Below are 17,251 nucleotides of genomic sequence, written 5' to 3'. Positions count from 1 at the left end.
GGGTGCACTCCCAACTCAAGGCCTCCCTCCACAGCATCTTCTCTTTCCTATGTCTCTAACACTCGTTTCCTGGCATTCTCCACACTTGTTCCTCTGTTTCTTCACAGGGTGACCATGTTCATCTTACACTAGGAGTTCCCTGGTTCTGTGACAAATGTTCATCCCTGCTCTGATTCTCCATCTCCTTGTCCTGCTTTCTTTGTATCGATAGCATTGATCTCCATCCATCCTTAGTTAGGCTCTGTCCATTCTCTCCTAATCTCCCATGCCCCAGCCGCAGCACTAAATTCTGCAAGCAGGGCTTTGTTCTGCTCGCTGCTCTGTTTTTAGAGACTAGGACAGTGCCTCACACTTGATTGAGAAACACGTCTCTGGCAGCTAAGAAACTAGAAACAGGTCTTTGGCGAGGGGTTTTGGGGGTGATTTTAGGGAGGTGGGGATAGTACAAAATGGTAGAGATGACAGTAGAAAGAGACAATACTGGGAGAAGGTCTCAGACAGGTAGAGACAGGGACCAAAAGGCCAGGAAGGTCTTAACAGGAGTGAAGTGTACATGAAGAAGCAACTTAGGACCATAGGAACTTACAAAAATATAATGATTGCAGATATAAAATATGCATGCTATTAAAGAACATGGGTACTGGGAGCTAAAGGGTTAAGAGGGGATGAGGAGAATGCAGGAGGGAAAAGGGGGGCGTAGATGGGAGTTAAACAAAACTAAAGATGTATAAAGAAGCTTTATGAAACCCTACTGGTTTGTAAGCTTTTATATATGTATATGTATATGTGTATGTGTATGTGTATGTGTATGTGTATGTGTGTGTGTGTGTGTGTGTGTGTGTGTGTATGTGTATGTGTATGTGTATGTGTATGTATATGTATATGTATATGTATATGTATATGTATATGATGTATATGTATATGTATATGATGTATATGTGTATGTGTATGTGTATATGTATATGTGTATATGTATATGATGTATATGTATATCCACACGTATATACATATATACATACACACACATATATATGCTTTTATATACATATACATATATGTACATATATATTTAAATATATATTAACTAAAAAGAAGTATGAACAGGTATATCCTATATTAGTGAACAATGCCCCTACCAAAAAACATAGGATATTAAATGTAAATCTTGGTGTTAGGCATGATTACCTCTTACCAGTTATTGACTTTGGAGGCCCCAGTGTCACCTGAAACCATACAGGCTATTATCGTCTTGCTTTTGTTTGCCCACCAAACCTACTAGAGAGCAAGCCACAGCTGCTGAAGACACCATGTTACAGGAACCAGAGAAATCAATCCTGCATAGACTGGGAATCCCTCTCCCTGTCAGTCAGCCTCCACCGTGTTAGAAGGGGCTATGCAAGCTGCAGGTGAAGAGAAGACATCTTGTTCGGTGTGGGACCCTGCATGCGATGATACCAAAATGCCAAGAACATATGTCCACTTACACAGTAGTGGCAAGTCAGTGTATGGGGATAAACAACTGTTTTCTTGGTTGGGTTTGAGGCCCACACCACAGGGAAAAAAATCATGCCTGGTATTGTAACTATGCTTTAAAATATGGTTGAGGAAGTTACAGGGCTAAGAGCTTGTTGGTTTTGTTTTTCTAAATGGTCACTATGCTGGCTATTTTTCTGTCAGCTTGACACAACTTATAGTCATTTAAGAAGACAGAACCTCAGCTGAGAAAATGCTTCCCTAGTTCTGGTTATAGTTAAGCCTGTTGACCATTTTCCCCTTAATCTATTTACTTATTCAGCTTACATCCTAATCTCAGCCCTGTTCCCTCTTCTCCTCCCAGTTCCACCCTCAGTTCCCATCCCCCATTTTCCTTCCCCCTCTCCTCTGAGAAGGGAGGCCCCTCCCCCAATAGGTACCAACCCATTTTAATTAATGACTAATGGGGGAGGGCCCAGACCATTGTGGGTGGAGCCATCCCTCGACTTGGGGTCCTGAGTTCTATAAGAAGGCAGGCTGAGCATCCAGTAAGCAGCACCCTCCATGGCCTCTGCATCAGCCCCTGCCTCCAGGTTCCTGCCCTGTGTGAGTTTCCTGTCCTGACTTCCTACAGTCATGTGCTCTGACATGGAAGTGTAAGAACTCCATGTCAGATAAACTCTTTTCTCCTCAACTGATTTTGGCCATGGTGTTTTATCACAGCAGTTGTAAACCTTACTGAGACAGTCATGTTGTCAAACCACCTTCTAAACATGCATGCTGATTTCCACAGATTTGCGCTGTTCCCAACTGTGGTCATAAACACTTCTTACTGTTAAGTGTGTGCTGGTTAGTGCAGACTCATAAATGGTCAAAGTGCTGAAAAGGAACCACTGTGACTGACGGTCAGCCACAGATGCAGTATCTATTATCATCCCCACATCTAACCAAGGCTCGGCGGAGAACACCAAAAAAGAGGGAGTCCAAAGAAAGGAAAAACCAGAAGATGGGAAGGCATCCGGAGAAACACGTCCTCTGGACACGGCACAGCTGTTGCACACACAAGCTATGATGGTTTATATATGGCTGGCCCAAGGAGTGGCACTCTTTGCAGGTGTGGCCTTGTTGAAATGGTGTGACCCTGTTGGAGTGGGTGTGGCCTTGATGGAGTAAGTGTGACTCTGTTGGAGTAGGTGTGTCACTGTAGGGGTGGGCTTTAAGACCCTCATCCTAGCTGCCTAGAAGCCAGTATTCTGCTAGCAGCCTTCAGATGAAGATGTAGAACTCTCAGCCCCTCCTGCACCATGGCTGCCTGGATGCTGCCATGCTCCCACCTCGATGATAATGGACTGAACCTCTGAACCTGTAAGCCAGCCTAACCCTAACCCCAATTAAATGCTGTCCTTATGAGAGTTGCCTTGGTCATGGTGTCTGTTCACAGCAGTAAAACCCTAACTAAGACACAAACTCACAGTGCCTCTGATTATTTGCACAAGATTAAACCAGTTGAAAGCTCTAGCAAGTAGGAGGAGGACGAAGAGAAAGGGGAGGAAGAAGGTCTCCTCAGGTCCCACCCCTGAGAAGCTGTTGGCAGTGGGTGGCTGTGGGCAGGGGTCGGAGGTTAGGGGATATAACTTTTCTTTAGAGGTGTGGCCACTGGTTGGTTTCCCACAGTCCAGTGGAGGGCTCCACGGGCATGCACATCAGACAGCGATAATGGGATTCATTTGGGTTAAAAAATACAAATACACAATCAAAATAAAATTGAAAAGCACAAGCACACATCACCACAAGTGCCGCATGGCCAAACAGCTTGTGATGTTTTACATCTCTATCCATGCACTAGTGAGGCAGGTAGGGACAGCCACGAGGGACAAAACACAAATACATTTTGGAATCTCAACCTGTCATAAAACACACACACACACACACACACACACACACACACACTAAGCCCCGAGGCCAAAATGTTTACAAAGCAGAATTGCTTTCTGACTAAAACAAGCAAGAGCTAGTGGAGTTCAAGGCGAGTATAAAAAGGACTAAATGGACTGGTAAATTCTTTGAAGAGGGAAAAAAAATCACATCTTACAAAATGTCCTTCGTAGGACCGCCCTGCCCCCACCCGGGTCAACTTAAATGTCAAGACAAACTGTTGGAATAGAAGACTCTCTTGCCCTTGGCTTAAAAGCCCCGAGTTCAGAGATTTCACAGCGGGACCCTGCATTATTAGCTTCCCAGTAGCTTTTCTGTAAGATAACCTCTTTGATGTCTGGCTCACGGTGACAGTTGCCTAGGATACTTCAAAGAAATCTGAAGGTCACCTTTGTCAGAAAATACTGACTTTCCTACTAGACCTTCAGATGGCTGATGGATGACTAAGCTGTGGGAAGAGGTTTGGCATCTGTGCCTTATTCTCTCTGTGTCCTTTGTTTTCTTAGCCCACGGGACACAGTCTGCATGTGGACACATTGACTATTTTAAAAAACGTTTTATCCTGCTCTATAGTACAGGGCGTGCTTAGTCTGAGGCCTTTTGGAGACGAGGTGTGTTTTTTTCTACTCTGCCCTTGTGCTTCTCAGCAGCTAGAGCACTCTCATCTTAAATCCAAGTACAAAACGGAAGGCCAGGTAATGTGGGAACAGGTCTGAGGATTGGGAGCGAGGCTTATCTGGGCGGGGGCGGGGCTTTGGCGTCAACAGAGTCACTTGACAAATTCCAGGCCTCAGACTCCAGAGGAGACCAGCATCAGGGTGCAGACCTTTGTTTATTGTGCAGCGTGTAAACTTATAAACAATGTTTGAGCCAAACCCAAGCCCCTAAGTCGTTGGCCAATCCTTTCTCACCGTGCCCTATCACCCACCGTGCCCCAATGAAAGTCCTGCCTGATGAGCGTACTCAGAAGGAATCAGGGAAGCATAATTACCTATTAGAACTTCCTTAAAGATGGGGCGGGGCGGGGCGGGGTGGGAAGCAGTCACCACCTTGGCCTCAGTCCCTTGTTGCTGTCTTGTTGGTGTTCTGGGAGCCATCCTAGATCTAATGCCACGTACGGATCACGGCTCTGTGAGGAGACTCAAGAGCCCATGGCAGGCACCCCACTCTCCAGCCCACCTTTTTTCTTCACACAGTTGACCTCCACATCCCCACAAGGTCATTTACACAAGATGGCGACACAAGCTGGAAGAGTAATTCAGCCACTCCTGGGCTAAGTCAACCACCCATTAACCTGTAACCTTCAAGGCTAGGATGCTTAAGCACAAGAATGCTTTCTTTTGAAACCGTGAAGAAAAATAAATGACTTAGTCTACACCAGAAAAGCAATCAACATCAGCTGTTCACTTGCTTTGGTAAGTAAGCATACTGACCACATTCAAGACCAGTCTTAGCTCCATTTGAAAGAACAACATAAACCCCTTTTGTCTCCACTTAAGGACCAGGTCTGATTTTGAAAAAAGGCCAAAGGCACCAGCTCTAGGGACAGACCATAAAATCCAGAACAAGATCCTTAAACCCCCTCCCCAAAAACAGCCTGGGGGTAATCACAAAAAAAAAAAAAAAGGGGGAAATATCTCAGAATGGGCCATTTGTGCCGGGTTATCCTATGGTTAAACATTCATGACATAGGGATGCAGACCACTGATCATCTGTGACCCTCTGGCACCCACTAGTGAAATTTTAGATTATCTCATCTTTCTAGAGAGTTCTCCTGGTTCCCTATAAGAAGGTCCACAAGCCTTTGTCTGGGGTCCCCATTTCAAAGAATGGTTGACCCCTGCATGGTGGTTGTTTCTGCAGAATAAATGCTCTTTGTTATTGCATACTGTCTAAGTCTGGGGTCTTCCTTCAGTGATCTTCGGACCCTTACACATTCTGCTTGAGATCTGATGTCCCAGTAAAGAAGCCTGTCTTGTTATAATACATGGCTGGACCTTACTTCTGTTGTTGCTATCAGAAGAGCCTATTGTCTGGTATCACTGGGATATAGGTATTTGTTTCTAAGGTTATCTCCTCCTATTGATCTACAAAAACAATCCATCCTGCTGGGCAGTGGTGGTGCATGCCTTTAATCCCAGCATTTGGGAGGCAGAGGCAGGCAGATTTCTGAGTTCAAGGTCAGCCTGGCCTAAAGAGTGAGTTACAAGACAGCCAGAGCTATAAAGAGAAACCCTGTCTTGAAAAACAACCCAACCAACCAACCAAATACAATCCATCCCATTAAAGATCGTGCTGCTCATTTCTACCTGCTATTCCACATCTGTTGTCATGTTGCTTTTTAACTCCATCAGAACTTCCTCCTAACCTCCCCCCTCAGGAAGAAGTAAAGGAAGGCAGACCACATTTCCCACTTCTGAGTTTTTATTCACCACTCGGCTCCTCTCATGTAAAAGTAGATATGTTAGGGATGGAGAGATGGTTCAGCAGTTCTTCCAAAAGACCAGAGTTCACATCCCAGCACCTGTGTTAGATGGCTCATAACTGCCTTAATTCCAGCTCCAGGGAATGTGATATTGTAAGACCCCCTTTCGGGGACCCCCACTCTAGTCTCCGGGAGAGAGAGAGAGAGAGAGCACCCAAAGAAACACGAGAATCCTTCTTAATGTAAACACACGAGGTAGTTTAATGACGGAGCTCTGGGTCGAAACGTATCTCAAGCAGGAGACAGTGGATTCAACCCCAAGGCTCGAAAGCTCGGGGTTTTTATGGGGTAAAGGGCTTAGGGGTGTGGAATTCAGCATAGCGACACACTATTGGCTTATTCAAACATCAGCAGAAAAATTACATGTACGTGCAGATCAGGGTGTCAGAGTTCTGTGAGTTGGATGTTTATCAATGCTAGCAGAGTATCTGGTCAATTTGACTCAGTTCAGATAGCCCTGTTATGTCCTCACATTCCTCTTTATCTTTATGGTCAAGCTGTTCCCAGGAATGTTTTAACTACGGGGCATGCCCAGGTTTGTTTGTTTGTTTGTTTGTTTGTTTTCCTCAGCCCCAGGCAGCCTCTAGGCTCACAAACAACCAGCAATTTCTGAGTATGTTATATGACTTACAGGTCTTGAAATTTTATCTTTCTTTCAATATCCTCTTCTGGTCCCTGTGGGCACTGTCATACAAGAGGTGTGCGTGTGCGTGCACACACACACACAAGTAAATGTTATATCTTTGAATTGAATGCAGTTGAGTTCAGTTCAACTCAGTTCAGTTCGCTGCAGTTCAGTTGAGAGTAGTTGTGCTCAGTGCAGTTCGGAGCAAAGCAGTGCAATTTGGAGCTGCTGACTTTGGGGAGTTCAAGGAAGTCTTTCCAAGAAGATCAATTGAGTCAGAAGTCAAGAGGAGCCAGTCTGAATCAGTCAGCTTGGAGAGAAGTTTGAGCCAGAACACCTGAGTTGAACCAGCCAGCCAGAGTTCAGAAAGAGCTAGAAAAAGTGCACTTATTTAGTAGTAAGTCTCAGAGGCTAAAACACTCCGGGCATAGGTTAGAAGATAAAGGCTGGAAGCTTCCAGGCCTGGGCCTAGGGATAGTTAGATAAGAGGGTGAAGAGTTACACCTTTGGTTTCTATTATGGTTCAGCCCAAGCCATGTATTCGTAAAGCCTGGGTATATCTCTCATCTCGTCCTTTCATAAGAAGAAATAAAAGTGATACATTTACCTTAAAGTTTGTTTGTGATGTTGGAGATTGAACTTGTGACCTTGTATGTGCTAGATAGGAAATCTACCACTTAGGTATACCCACAGCCCAAGATTTCTTGTTCTGGTGTATCTTATCACAGCATCCTGATATTCAAGTTATCAAATTATTTTATTCTTATTGTATGCACTATTTGCCCAAATAACATTTAATTCTTTACTTTCCCTATTATTTTAGAATATCTGCTCATTGTAATCTCATTTATCAGCCCACACAGTGTGCCTCTATGGCTGGTCTTGCCAGTCATGGCTCATCGTACTATAATATAACCACTTGCCAGTCATGGATCATCGTATATAATGTAACCACCAAACTGGATTGTCTCTATAATAGCCTGTGTGATATCCTGTATGTGAAATCTCAAGCACAGAAAACCTCTAACATCTGTTTTCCTTGCTCATACTTGGAGACTATCTTTCTTGGCTATAGAATTATAGAACTAATCTCTCAACATCTACCAAGAATGATGGTAAAAGTTACCATGGGTATTCACCTTCAAATGTCTTTCACCTGAACTAGAAAATATAGAGAATCTTCTATGCATAATAGTAGAATAAAAACTTAGATTCTGGTGAGAAAAAAAGACTACCTATGAAGTAGGGCTGAAGTGTAACAACCTGGGTAGTCGGTCATTACTTTCTGTAGGGAGTCTCTGACTTGATGTAATAATTGCTGTTTGGTTGTAGTGATAAAATATCCTAACAAAAGGAACTTAGGAAAGAAAGGGTTTATTTTACCTTACAGTACCATACAACAGGGACCATCATGGCAGGGAAAGCATGACCCAGCTAGAGAATCAGGAATTTGATTGACTACATAGTCATCGACATCCTGGTTCCAGTATTTCCCAGGGATCATAAAATGGCATAGTGACTTAGTGAGTTCAGGATGTGACATGTGAATGCACTGATGAGTTGTTTCCTTTGCTCTCTGTAGAAACATATATCCGTCAGCCTCACTTATAGAAACTTTATGTCACCATGTCTACTGCACATGGGCCTTTGGTATCTAGATGAGCAGTTGGGTAGACCCAGTTCTGGTCTAAGACTGCAATACGCATAAACCACTTCTTCAACCATGCTTTTTTTCAATAAAGGGATATTTAGAATTATCTTGCCAAGTTCTTCAAAGAAATGCTAGGATTTTGATTACTTATAAGAAATTGGGGGCCTGGAGAGATGGCTCAGCAGTTAAGAGTACTGACTGCTCTTCCAGAGGTCCTGAGTTCAGTTCCCAGCAACCACATGTTGACTCACAACCATCTGTAATGGGATCTGATGCCCTCTTCTGGTGTGCCTGAAGGCAGCAACAGTGTACTCGTTCGTATACATAAAATAAATAATAAAAAAAAGAAATTTGTATTTATCTGATTTGAAGAACTTCCAGAATGCTGATCAAACTAACTCTATCATTTTACATTCTACTTTCAGTGAATATATATATATGTATGTGTGTGTGCATATATATACATACACACATGTGTGTGCATATGTATACATACACATGTGTGTGCATATATATGTATGTATATTCATTTATACATTGTAGATACATACAAGATTTATGTATATATTCTTGACAGATATATAATTTTGCAACTATCTCCTATGTTAGGTTGCATTTTTGCTTTCTTGATAATATCCTTTTAAGGATTAAAAATTTTTAAGTCAAGTTCATGTTTGCCTCATCTGTATGACTTTAATGCCACAGATAAGTGCTAATCTAAGATGGTGAAGAGTTACACCTTTGTTTTCCGTTATGGTGTGAGCATGAGCTTTCCCCACACAGCTTCTCATTTTAAACACTGAGTCCCTAGTTGTAGCACTTCTTTGAAGGCTGTGGCACCATTAGGGAGTGGACCGTGCTGGTAGAAGCAGGCCATTGGGAGCAGGCCCTTAGAAGATGATACCTACCGCTCATGGTTCTGACCCGTGCTCCATGGTTCCTGGTCTACCTGTGAAAAGTTACCACCTCATAGTCCTGCTGCCACAGACAGAGAGTGCAAGCTTCCCTGTTTCCCTGCAATCACCACTGTGAACTGAAAGTCCCCTGAAACTGTAAGCCAGAACAACTCTTTTCTCCCAGTGAGGGACCCTAAGGGCTTTTTCCAGTCCCATACCCTCCTTACAACTTCCCCCTCCCATCTGGGGTCAAGGCTAGGCCAAGTTCCATTCTCCACCCACAGGAACATTCTCGAGTAAAAAAATTCTCAGAATGTACTGACTGCTAGTCACCTGACCCTCTAGAAAGTCCCAGGTAGAGCTCAAACGCGCGTCATGCTTGCTAGCCAATAGATTTAAAGGTCAATATGCTTAGCCAATAAGTTTGAACTGTAACCTTGCTGATGTAACCAGTGGCCCTTAAAAGTATAAAAACTGCTTGTAATAGCCATTCGGGGTCACCTTCTCAGTCACTCACCTCGAAGGACTGATTGAGTGTTGACCCTGACTCATCGGAAAATAAACCTCTTGCTGTTGCGTGGATCTGCGTCTTGGTGTCTCACTCGGGGTGGGATGGGGGTAGGGGGGGTGGAGGCAGGGGAGGAGACAAGGGGGCGGGGGCGGGGAGGAGGGAGGTTTCTCATAGTAAATACCACTGGCGAAGGGTCGGGGTCTTACATGTTGAGTATTTGAAGAAGGCGATCAATGCAAAGAAACCACTCCAGAAACTGTCAGCAGAAGGAGCATATGGCTGCGTGCCTGAGGTAAATTGGACCATGGGGTCTTTGTGCCCATGGAACTGGTTGGTTCTTTAGAAAACATGGAAGAGACTGGAGCTGGTTGCTAGAGAAGCCCCACATGCGGCAAGCTGCACTCAACGGATGACTCTGTTGAGATTTCTGAAGACAGGGAATGCTCAAAGGAACTTCCTTTGTAAAAACCGTACTTGTGGCATTTTGAATGGAAATAAAGACTCTCCTGGAACTGGATTGGAGGCTATGTTGTGGCAAAGGACCCATGTTCTCAGTCTAGAAAACTGGAGTGAGAATGATTTCAAGAGTAACAGGCTTCTTACGTTGCTGGAGGAAAATCCAAGACTGTATATCTCTCAGGCTGTTGAGTTCTTATTGACTGATGATGCCTTTATTTAGTCAGGCATAAACTGAGAAGTGGGAGCAAAAAGAAAGGCAGAAAAATGTGGAAAATGTAGTTTGGAGAGGAGAGAGCTGGGAATGTGGTTAAAGGTCTAGACAGCAAACAGGACCGAAGTGCTGGTAGTTGTTAAAGACAGTTTACACAGTTAATAAGGTACCTCTCCCTTTGCAGTAGCATAGGGATGCTTTCCTCAGGGAAAACATGGCCAACAAAAAGCTCCAAGATATACTTAAAAAAAAAATGTCCAGGCTGGTGAGATGGCTCAGTGGTTAAGAGCACTGGCTGCTCTTCCAATGGTTCTGAGTTCAATTCCCAGCAACTACATGGTGGCTCACAACCACCCATTATTATATTAATAATAATAACAACAACAATAAATGTTTTTTTTTTTTTTAAAAAAAAAGCTGTGTAGGCACTAGATAGCCAAGGCAGGGCAACTGCCCCAAGAAAAATGATTACTAAGCTGACAGCAGAACTTGGCTGTCATTCATGTGCAGCTTGCTTTGTAGGTGTGCAGAACGCAAGAGCAGTGGATCTTGGAGTCTTGCACCCAGGAGGGGAAGCAGGGTGGTGCATGGTTAGGATCTCTCTGTAGGGAGTTTCCAAATGAATCTCATGAAACTTTGAAGGCAATGCCCAAGTGTCCATAGAGACTCCACCTTTGTTATCCATGTCGGGCCATGAGACCTCTGCTGAGGAAAGATGTAGGGAAAAGGCAAGGCCAAATTTACAGATTAGTCAATTTACAGATTACTCAATTTACAGATTACTTGTGTGTGCCGCCAATGGCAGGGCCATAGAAAGGATCGACCAGAGACTGGAGTACAGATGGCGCTGCCCATGTCCAGTCTGCCAGGACTTACATGACTTAATGCTGTTCTTGCTAGGATTCAGTCTTGCACTGTCCAATCTTTCCATGATATTTCCCAATCCCTCCCCCCCTTTGGAATGGGAATATTTACTATATGTCATTGTGTATTGCAAACATACTGTGCTGGTTTCAGTATGCTTAGACTAGGAAGTGGCACTATTAGGAGGTGTGGCCCTGTTGGAATAGGTGCAACCCTGTTGGAGGAAGTGTGTCACTGTGTGTGTGTGGGGGTGGTGGTGGTGGTGGTGGTGAGACCCTCCTCTTAGCTACCTGTAAGATAGTTTTCTTTCTGGCTGCCTTAGGATCAAGATGCAGAACTCTCAGCTTCTCCAGTGCCATGCTTGCCTGGATGCTGCCATGCTTCCTGCCTTGATGATAATGGACTGAATCTCAGATCCTGTAAGCCATAGCCAACTAAATATTGTACTTTATAAGAGTTGCCTTGGTCATGATGTCTCTTCAACCCAACTAAGGTTTCTTTTTTATTTTAGAAGGGCTCTATAGGGACTTGGGTTTCTGAACAGTGAGACTGTTAAGATTATGGGACTTTAGAAGTTAGACTGGATGTATCTTGCATTATGGGAAATCCAGGACCCATGGGAGCCACTGGCCAAAGGTTATTGTTTGAGTATGAAATGACCACCACAGACTAGTGTTTTGTACTCTTGGTTCCCACCGTGTGACACTTTTGAAAGCTGTGGGACCTTTAAGAGATGGGGGTTGAATGGCAGAGGTATGTCTCTGGGAGGAGACCACTGAAGACGATACCTACTCAAGGTTCTTGCCTGGGCCTTCTGCTATGTGGTCCATGGCTTAAAGACAGCTGCTGCCTCCCAGACCTGCTACCACGGATGGAGCTGCTCCTTCCGTGACTTCTCACACGTGATGGGCTGAAACTTCTCGAAGACAGTAAGCCCAATCAAACCTTTCCCTTTAAAGTATTGACTCTTAGCATTCCTAATGTTGTAGATGCCGTTCCTCGTGTTGTGTGAGCCTTGCCTTATTTTGGGTTTTACTACTGTAAAAGACACCATGACCAAGGCAATTCTTACAAAGGGCAACATTTAGTTAGGGTTGGCTTACAGGTTCAGAGGTTCAGTCCATTACCATCAAGACAGGAACATGGCAGCATCCAGGCAGGCATAGTGCTGGAGGAGCTGAGAGTTCTACACCTTCATCTGAAGGACGCTAGGAGAAGACTGGCTTCCAGACAGCTAGGGTGAGGGTCTTAAAGCCCACCTACTTTGTGGTCCACAGTGCCACACCTACTCCAACAGGGACATACCCTCTAATAGTGTCATTCCCTGGGCCAAGCATATACTAACCATCACAACCCCCAACCATAGAATTATTTTCTTGCTACTTCATAACTGTAAAAACTTACTTTCATTTTGTTACTGTGAAGAATTGTAATGTAAACATCTGATATGCGCCATATTTGATATGCGACCCCTGTGGCAGGGTCATTTGACCCCAAAGGGGTCATGACCCACAGGTTGAGAACCACTTTAAAAGTATTTAGTCACAGCACTGCTAAAATAACAAGTACAGTTTCATGTCATTATTTTCTAATTTTATCTCCCAACCCCATTTATTCAAGAGGTTATTTTGCCAACTAATGGCTACCGATACCTTGACTTTCATTTTTTTAATTTTTTTTTGTTGTTTTTGTTTTGTTTTTGAGACAGGGTTTCTCTGTGTAGCTCTGATTGTCCTGGAACTCACTCTGTAGACCAGGCTGGCCTTGAACTCAGAAGTCTGCCTGCCTCTGCCTCCCAAGTGCTGGGATTAAAGGCGTGCGCCACTAACGCCCGGCTTTATTTTATTTTTAAAGATTTAAATTTTATTTTATTTATATGAGTACACTGTGGCTGTCTTCAGACACACCAGAAGAGGGCATCAGATTCCATCTCAGACGGTTTTGAGCCACCATGTGGTTGCTGGGAATTGACCTCAGGACTTCTGGAAGAACAGTCAGTGCTCTTAACTGCTGAGCCGTCTCTCCAGCCCCTACCCTGACTTTTAATGTTTGGATTAATTCCACGATCGTGTGTGGATGCTTCATGTCATCCTCACAGAGCTGTGACTGATACAGCTTTGTGGTGACTCTGAGATTGGGAAACGTAGTCCCTCTCCTAGGTTTGCTTTTTCAGGATTGTTTTGACTACTTTGGGATCTTGACGTTTTCATGTGAACTTAGGTTAAGCTTGAGGCTTTGATAGGGACTACACTAAGTCTCTAGGCCCATGTAAGAAGTATATTGTTGCCGGGCAGTGGTGGTGCACGCCTTTAATCCCAGCACTTGGGAGGCAAAGGCAGGAGGATTTCTGAGTTCAAGGCCAGCCTGAGCTACAGAGTGAGTTCCAGGACAGCCAGGGCTACACAGAGAAACCCAGTCTTGAAAAACAAAAAAGTATTTTGTCCTTCCCTTGTTTCTCTATTTTATTATGATATGGCTAGGACATATGATTTTGTACTTCTGTTGTTTAAATTTTGTTAAAAGTCATCTTTGTTTCCTGATCCAAAAATCCATGTCCAAAGACATTTAAAAATAAAAGCTGTAATCACTTACATGCATATATGAAAACATACTATATGTTATATGGTTGTCTTTTAAGTGATGCCACTTAAACCTTTGTTTCCTTGACATGTAAATTCATACAAGTGGGGTTGTTTATAGTTTCCATTACTATGGGTTTTCAATAATCGATATTTCTAACAAGGTGTAAGTATGTATTTTAGAACTATGTGTTTAGATTATCAACATATATCAAGTGTATCTTTACAGTCACTTACATTTTATCAATCCAGTGATTTGAAGACATATTGTATCCATTTAAAAGTAGTTCATAGGGCTGGAGAGATGGCTCAACAATTAAGAGCACTGACTGCTCTTCTGAAGGTCCTGAGTTCAAGTCCCAGCAACCACATGGTGGCTCCCAACTATCTGTAATGAGATCTGATGCCCTCTTCTGGTGTGTCTGAAGACAGCTACAGTGTATTTACATGTAATAATAAATAAATCTTTGAGCCAGAGAGAGTGGGGCTGGAGCAAGAAGAAAAAAAAAAAAAAAGAGCCAGGCAGTGGTGGCACACGCCTTTAATCCCAGCACTTGGGTGGCAGAGGCAGGCGGATTTCTGAGTTCGAGGCCAGTCTGGTCTACAGAGTGAGTTCCAGGACAGCCAGGGCTACACAGGGAAACCCTGTCTCGGAAAAAAAAAAAAAAAAAAAAAAAAAGAGTTCTAAAAGAGTTCTCATAAAGAGTCAGAAAAAAGAAAGAAAGAAAGAAAGAAAGAAAGAAAGAAAGAAAGAAAGAAAGAAAGGAAGGAAGAAAGAAAGGAAGGAAGAAAGAAAGAAAATTCTTCATAATACTGAAGAACTTATTTTGTTTTTTTTTCTTTTTTATTATATTTTTATTATTTAAAACCAATTTTAAATTTAAACATATTTTGGTCATAGTATTCCCCTTCTCCAGGTCTTTCCAGATCCTTCCCTCTCCCCCTACCCACCCACATTTAAGCTCTTTCTGAAAATAAAAACACGAGCACTTGGGAGGCAGAGGCAGGCGAATTTCTGAGTTCAAAGCCAGTCTAGTCTACAGAGTGAGTTCCAGGACAGCCAGGGCTACACAGAGAAACCCTGTCTCAAAAAACAAAAAAAAAAAAAAAAAGAAAAGAAAAGAAAACAAAGAAAAAGAAAACAGAAAGAAAGAAAGATTGGGTCTGGAGAGATGGCTCAGCAGTTAAGAGCACTGACTGCTCTTCCAGAAGTCCTGAGTTCAATTCCCAGCAACCACATGATGGCTCACAACCATCTGTATTGGTGTGTCTTCTGGTGTGTCTGAAGACAGCAACAGTGTACTTGAAATATATGAAATAAATAAACAAATTGTTAAAAAATAAATAAATAAAAACAAACTAAAACTCAGTACAATGAAATCCCCCCCAAACCGTGAATACAAAACAAAGCAGCCACCCAAACAGAAGAAAACAAACAAACAAAACCTAGTAAACTGTAGCCAAGTAAAAACACACACACAAAACTGTGCAGTCCATTGTATGTTGGTCAACTACTCCTGAACAGGAAGCCTACCGGAAATGGCTGATACTCCCAGTGTCAGTCCATTACAAAACACAGATTATGAATTTCTGTCTAAACAATTAACAACTGCGGTGGCTCGACACCTTGGAAGATAATCAAACTCGGTGTGCTGCCCATTCCTATCCTTCTCCTCCTCTTCTGTTCCTGCCAACCTGGAAATCATCTAGGATTCTATTTCTGGAAAATTAACTTTTATAGTGTTTATCGATAATGAATTAATCATAATTGTACTTCACATTTTCCTTTATTGTGATAATTAATACATGGATAATTCTTGGCACAGTTCCCAGAGCACACTATTACTGTAGTATTCACAAGGATGATGGTGAGGGCTATCAGTCTACTGGCTTTATTTTGAACTTATCAATACATCTCACTAACTCCGCTACATGCCTTGTTTATGATTTCTAGTCATGGCTGCTAGGCCCTTTGTTTATTTTCAATGTATATTACAGATTACCTTCTAAATGTTCCACCCAAATACTAAGCGTGCCCCATCTAAATGAAGCTGACTCCTAACTTCCTATGTTCTGCTGATAAAACAAGTGTTCTCCTTGTTTCTGACCTGAGGGCCTTGCACACCGCGTTCCTTCTCTTGTCTTCTTGCCTGCATTCCTTGGTTTCTGGTGGCCCAGGACTAAAGTGTGTGGGTGCTTGCCGAATGCTCACTCACCTCCATCCCTCTCTGTCAGTACCTGCGATACACTGCTCAATCCTGTTGAAACATCCAAGTCCACTCTCACTCTTCTTCCTCTTTAGTTTGTTTTCCAAAGATTTGTTAGTTTTTGTTATTATTATGTACAGGTATGGGTGTTGCTGTAAGAGTTTGTGTGCAGTGAGTGCCCTCCGGGGTCAGGAGATTGCCTGATGCTGGAATTACGGAGGGTTGTGAGCTGTCACGTGGCTGTTGGGAATCGAATGTGGGTCATCTGCCGGAGTTGGGAGCAAGCGCTGATTGCTAAGCTCTGGGTCCAGCCATTTTAGTTTCTTTCTTTGCTTGTTTACCTAGTGTTGCGTTAGACTGTGGCTTTTCCTTTTATCTGGGAAATCCTCCCAACTCTCCTTGCATCTCAGTCTTCCTTAAACACGAGGCCAAACATGCACGTGGCCTGTGTAACAGGCTTCTTACTTACACGTGTTTAGCTCCTGTAGTTCTCCGCTTGAAAATTTCTGGACCTGAATCTAAACCTACGTCAACATCCATAATGCTTCATGAATGCTGTGCCTCAGGTAAACAAAGAGATCTCTTTCTGAAGTCGTCCAGTGCTTTCTAGACTCTTGGACTTTAACATTCATCTGAGCATAAACTTTCTGGAATCATCTCTGTCTATCGAGTCCTGAATAAGCTTCTAGGATCTCCTTTAAAAACTCCCCATCCTCATACCCTCAAGACCACCATCATGGGATTTAAGACTTGGTGTGATGGCTTGAATGAGAACTGCCTCCTAGCCTCTTATGTTTGGATGATTGCTCCTCAGTTGTGGAACTGCTTGGGAAGGATTAGGAGGCATGGCTTTGCTGGAGGAGGAGTGTCGCTGGGAGTGGGCTTTGAGGTTTCAAAATCTGTCACTATACTAGTTGACCAGGGGCCTCCAACTTTCAGATAAAACTCTAGCTTTCAGCTACCGTCCCAGCACCCTGCCTGCCTGCCTGCCTGCCTGCCTGCCTGCTGCTATGCTCCCAGCCATGATGGTCACGGACTCAGCCTCTCAAATTGTAAGCAAGCCCCCAAATTTTGTTTTGTAAATTGCCATGGTCATGGTGTTTCTTCATAGCAATAGAAAAGTAACTAAGTCAAGAAATGTAGGCAGAGAGATTGCTTTGGCTTTAAGGCAGTCTGAGCTACAGGATAAGGCCTTGTCCCAACAAATAAATCAGCAGACAGCACAGTGATAAATCCTTGATTAACATGCCATAAATGTCATGCCCCTTTCCTCCGTTTACATAACATTGCATATGTCTCTTGTCATGATAACTCTTTTTTTTTTTTGCTTTAGAGTACAGATTTTTAGAATTTGT

The sequence above is a fragment of the Mus musculus genome, chromosome 10 (genome assembly GCF_000001635.26).
Source record: "Mus musculus strain C57BL/6J chromosome 10, GRCm38.p6 C57BL/6J".
In the NCBI taxonomy this organism is placed as follows: Eukaryota; Metazoa; Chordata; class Mammalia; order Rodentia; family Muridae; genus Mus; species Mus musculus.
Note: the sequence above shows the minus strand (reverse complement) of the source record.